The sequence below is a fragment of the Pyrus communis genome, chromosome 2, assembly GCF_963583255.1.
Source record: "Pyrus communis chromosome 2, drPyrComm1.1, whole genome shotgun sequence".
In the NCBI taxonomy this organism is placed as follows: domain Eukaryota; kingdom Viridiplantae; phylum Streptophyta; class Magnoliopsida; order Rosales; family Rosaceae; genus Pyrus; species Pyrus communis.
The window spans coordinates 25,054,699-25,060,651 of NC_084804.1; the positions used below are offsets into that span (position 1 = coordinate 25,054,699).

The 5,953-nt window shown below is 38.9% G+C and overlaps 1 non-coding gene across 1 annotated transcript; it reads left to right on the forward strand.

Moving 5' to 3' along the window:
• The first annotated feature begins 1,729 nt into the window (after nucleotides 1–1,729).
• On the forward strand, nucleotides 1,730–1,840 carry LOC137727180 (small nucleolar RNA R71). Its single transcript, XR_011067750.1, has one exon. It is a non-coding gene; the product is annotated as a small nucleolar RNA R71 (small nucleolar RNA).
• The last annotated feature ends 4,113 nt before the right edge of the window (nucleotides 1,841–5,953 follow it).

Sequence of the window (5,953 nt, forward strand, 5' to 3'; positions counted from 1 at the left end):
CAATGCTTCCAAGGCAGCTACCTCTTCCATCAGTGCATCTTCTTCATCAAACTCATCTTGAGATTGACTCAAAACAGTTTGTAATGGTTCATTAGATTGTGCCTGCAAGAACTTAGAGAAAACAAGCGAATCAAGCACATCAATGGCATAACAATCAAGAGATGAAGAAGGATGAGAAAGAGACTCAAACACTTTGAATTGAACGGTCTCTCCTAGCACTGTCATAGTGAGGAGTCCATTTTGCACATCAATGATGGTCTTGGCCGTGGCCATAAACGGTCTCCCAAGCAAAATAGGTAACTCTCGGTCATGTATAGGTGCTTCCTCCATGTCCAACACTACAAAATCCGCAGGCAAGATTAGTTTATCAATTTGAACTAGAATATCCTCTACTATACCTCTTGGATATTTCACGGATCTGTCCGCAAGTTGTAATGAGATGATGGTGGCCTTCAATTCCCCCAAACCTAGTTGAAGGTACACGGAATAAGGCATTAAGTTGATGCTAGCACCCAAGTCAAGCATCGCCTTCTCTACCTTCTTGTCCCCTATGGTGATGTTGATAGAAAAACTTCCTGGATCCTTGAGCTTTGGTGGAAGTTTTCTTTGCAACACGGCACTTACATTCTCGGACACCACTACTTTCTCATGTGGTCCATACTTCCTTTTGTAGTTGTTTAACTCTTTGAAGAACTTCCCATAAGCTGGCATGTTCCTAATGACATCAAGCAAAGGTAAGTTAACATTCACCTTACTTAGAATATCAAAAATCTCCTTAAATGACTTATCCTGCTTGCGCTTGGCAAGTCTTCCAGGGAATGGTATTGGTGGAGTGTAAGGTTTCTCGGCCTTGTGAAGATTTGGTGCTTCAAACGAGGGAGTAGCATGGCTTGGTTCCTCATTTGGTTTCTCATTTGGTTTCTCATTTTCTCCTTGAGTAACCTCTGCATTCACATGATCAGATTCATTAGTAACTTCATTGCCAACTCTATTATTGATAACCTTACCACTTCTAAGTGTAGTGATTGCTTTGGCTTGCTCTTAGTTCCTTTGGAGTATCACGGGTTGGCTTGGAAACTTTCCAACCTCTCTTTGGTTCAAGGCATCTGCAATCTGCCCCAATTGTGTCTCCATTTTGGTTAGAGCCGCCGAATGTTGTTGGAGAGTGCTATTGGTGGTTTGTTGGAATTGCAAGGTATTTTGGGCTAACAATTTTACCGTATCCTCAAGTGTAGGTTTTGGTTGGAAGTTTTGGAATTGATTGTTGTTCTTCCACGAAAGATTGGGATGATCTCTCCAACTTGGGTTATATGTATTGGAATACACATCATTCCTTGGCCTTTGATTGTAAGAATTCATGAGGTTCACTTGCTCTTGGACATACTCGGGATAAGCCTCCCTAGATGGACATTGATGAGTAGGATGGCTTGGTATGTTGCAAATGGCACACACTTCATTTGCTATTGGCACCATGTTGAGCACGGATTCAAGCTTCTTTTCTAGGTTAGCTACCTGCAAAGAAAGATCATGATTAGAACTTGTTTCATATACTCCAACTCTCTTACCCCTTAAATCTTTGTGTTGAGCATTAGATCCCAACATCTCATAAATGTTATATGACTCTTGAGCATTCTTTTTCTTCAAAGCTCCACCTGCTGCATTATCAACAGTTGATTGACATGTTTGGGTTAGTCCATCATAAAATATTTGCATTTGTAAGTGAATAGGTAACCCCTGGTGTGGACATTGCAGTAAAAGGCCTTTAAAGCGCTCCCAACACTCATTGAAAGGTTCTCCATCATCTTGTTTGAAGTTGAAGATTTGTCCCCTTAATGTGGCTGTCTTTTGAGTGGAAAAGAACTTCTCCAAAAACTTCTTAGCCACGGCATCCCATGTGGTGAGGGAACCAGGTGCTAGAGTCATCAACCAACCCTTGGCCTTATCTTTCAAGGTGTAAGGAAACACTCTCATTCTCAAATTTGCTTCATTTACTCCCTGCAAAGGTAAACCACTCACAACATTGTAAAATTCTTTAATATGAGCCAAAGGATCTTCATTATGTAAGCCATAAAAAGAAGGAAACATATGGAAATGTGAAGATTTAAGATCATAGTTTCTAGCTTCTGTGGGCAGCAAGATGCATGAAGGTGAATTTGGTATGATTGGTTGAGCAAAGTCCTCCAAGGCTCGAAGATCATCTTGGTTGCCCGCCATCTCTTCTTCTCTTTCCCAATTAATGTGCTCAGATCCTTCACTTGTTGGACTAGACGACTTCTCTTCCTCTTCTTCTCGGACAATGGAGGAACTTGTTGGCACAAAGCTTTCCAAAGTGTTGCCCTTTAAACGTTCAATCCTTTGGCCTAATTCAGCAAGTCTATTTGACATATACTACCTAAAACAAAATAAAACAAGGTTGAATAAAAATCAGAAATCTACTTAAAATGAAAAGAACAAGGTTTAATATCAAAACAAGCAATTATAAGGGACTGAAATCAGTCCCTGGCAACGGCGCCATTTTTGTTGAAGTTTTCCTTCCTCATGCTAAAATATGTTTAGTATAATGGCACAAGTAAGGGTGTCGAATCCACAGGGACTAATTGGACCTATACAACTACTTGTTTTGCAAGAACTCTGTAAGATAAATAAAACTAATCAATTTAGGCAGATTTGTTGTTGTAACTTGAAAGCACAAGAAAATGAAGTAGACACAAATAAATGAATCAACAACTAATGAAATGAGATAGCACAAATGGAGATGAAGCTAGAGATTCGATTTCACCATTGCTAAGCCAAGTCCATGCTTGTTAAGTCAGTTTATACTCAGCCATCTACCTATTTCTTGGGTTTGTTTCACTTAGATATGATCAACCATATGATGTGTGAACTTGATCAAATGTTCCTAATCATAAACCTAATTGTGATGTGCAACTTTGGTTCCTAATCAAGAACATGACACGCACAAGAAACTTTCATAAAACCAAAGGAAACACGCGGCAGGTTGCTTGCAAAGGATTCCCTTCATTCATTCACATATCCACCAAGAGTATGCATGATGTGTGCTTTACTCTTGGCTAAACAACCTGTGGTTAGATCAAATGGTGATCAAACATTAAAATCAACACACAACGTCACAATTAAATCAGAGAATGAAACAAGAAATAAATGGATCAACTGAGCATTCTGAATTAACTACATGGCAATCTTGCAAGGCTACATCGAATCCCTAGAAAGAAATTAGTTACACTTCATGTTTACAGAATGTTTGACATAAAAATATACGACATGAATGAACATAGAATTAAGGAGAAGGAACCCTTGAAGCAAAACTGATGTCGAAATCCCACCCCGGGTTAATTAGGTTCGCTTAAATTAACCTTCAAGTTCTCCTTAAGTTAATGAATTGGATGGGATAGCGCATACGCAATTCAAAACATTCTCCAAAAGTCCTTTACGTGAAAAGCACAATAAAGATACAATCAAAGATCATTAAGCAACATGAAAACTATAAGTGTTGACGAGGCATTCGTTACTATGATGAGCATGAAACTAGTGCCAAGAATTCATTTAACGTGATCGTTTATAAGCGACCTTCACTACTTGTGAATATAAGTTTGTAACTATTAGGTGAAACTCACTTATATTCTAGCATCATATTCAAGTATGAAAACTAAGCGTGCACTCTCAATAAACATACACAAATAAGTTATCAATCAAGCAGTTCAACAAATTGAATCCACAACTCATGAAATTCCAACCAAAGGTAATCAATTCATATTGCAAGCATAAACATGGTTTTGAATCACCCCCTAGCTAACTAGGGATTTAGCCTCTCATGTTCACAGAAAGAGAAACAAAATTGAAATTAAACATAAAGAACAAAAGATTGATTACACCTAGAACGCCCAACGAATCCACTTGAATTTCTGCGCGTTTAAGCTCCTCTTTCTTCTTCTCCTTGCTGCGGCAGAGATGTTTTTGGATGATTTGGGATGATTTTCTGTGTTGTAGATGGGTTTATGGGGATATGGTGGTGCGGCAAGGGGTGTGAGTGGTGGAGGAAGGTTGGGAATGGTGGCTGGACTAGTGGAGTGGCTGTGGCAGAGAAGGGTAATGGCTGGAATGGATGGGAAAGGCTGCGGATTGAAGGAGAAGGGGGATGGTGGTTGCGGCAAAGGGAGAGAATTAGGGTGATGGTGGCTGTGAGATGAAAAGAATGAATCAATGAGAAGTATAGGCTCTAGGGTCAAATAAAGGGTACGGCTGAGATGTGGAATTAGAGGGCTTAGGGTGAATGGATGGGAGTTGCGGCTGAGATGCTTTTGTGGCTGAAATATGAAGAATGAATGAATAATCTCCCTAGGGTGCGGCTAAGTGGTGGAATACCTAGGGTTTTCAGAAAATCCAACCCTAGCTTATTTTTATTAACTAAAATTAATTCAAAGGCTGTTAGAATTAGGAAGTAAAATCAGAAATTAAAAGGGAATTGATTAATAGGTGTGGCTAGGGTTTATTTGAAAGGGAAATAGGTTTAAGTGCATAAAATGGGACAAAAATGCCCCCCTTGCACGGCAAGGGAAGGGGAGAAGGGGAAAGGCCACGGTAAAGGTTGGAAAGTGGGCTAGGGCCTTTGTTTTGTGTCCTAAAGTGCATACAAGGCCTTCAAAGTGGCTAGAAAATACGGACGTTTAAGATTAGGAAAGGTTACCAAAACGGGAAACCTAGGGTTAACTTTCCTACTTCAAGTAGGAATCCTTGTTGAAGTAGGAATCCTCGTTGAAGTAGGAATTCATTGTTGGAGTAGGAATTCATCGTTTCTTCAAGTCTTCAACTCATTCATTCCTCTTTTGCTCCAAAAGACTCCAATTTGCATCTTCTTGCACACTTTGGCTTTATAATCTGAAAATGCACAAAAGTGACTTTAAACACTAAAATAACTAAGGAAACACAACATAAATGCACGAGAACAAGCTAATTAAGTCGCATGAATATGCTCCTATCATTGACAAGGCATTCGTAACTATGAAAAGCATGATACTCTTGCCAGGAATTTACTTAACACGATCGTGACTTCCACTACTTATAAATATAAGTTCATAACGATTAGGTGAAATTCCCTTATATTTTAACATCAAATTCATGCAAGCAAACTAAGGGCGCCCTCTTAATCAACACACAAGAATAAGTTCTTAATCAAACAGTTAAGTAAATTGTATTCACGATTTATGAAATCACAACTGAAAGTAATCCATTCATATTGCAAATATAATCATGGTTTCAAAGTCTCCTCTAGCTAAAACAAGTTTAGCTCTTAATGTTTGCAAAACAAATATAATTAAACTTAAACATTAAAAACAAAGATAGAATACACCTAGAAACACTCCAGGTGGCTCCTATGAGTGTTGCGACATCATGTATTTATAGGGTGAAGGGAAGGCACGAAATTGGGTTGAAAATGAGAGGAATTAGGAGTCTAAATCACCAAAGAACAAGGACACTTTCAATCAGATTCCAAGGAGGACAAGGAATGGTCCTTGTGGCAGATTCTAGAACTTCTAGAAGGGTTACATGTGGCATAAACTTAGGGCACGAAAATAGGGCTTCTAAACCCTGATATTTAGGTGATTTAATGTGAAAAGGAGTCCTCTTTGAAGCTGGAGTTAAGGTAGGAAAAGATTAGGATAGGATAAGATAAGATAACGTTGGATAAGGTTTGGATAAGATAAGGTAATTTGGATAATATTCCTTCTTTGTAGCTGATTCCTTATCTTCCAAGTCTTCAATTTAATTCTTTCAGATGTTAATCACATTCCTAGCCTCTCTTGATCTTCAAATTCGTCCATCCACCTTGCTCCATGCATGTGCAATCCATTCCATGCCCAAAACTGCTCCAAATGGCTCCAAAATGCACTTTCTTGCCAACTTTGACAATTAAACCTGAAAACACATGAAAATA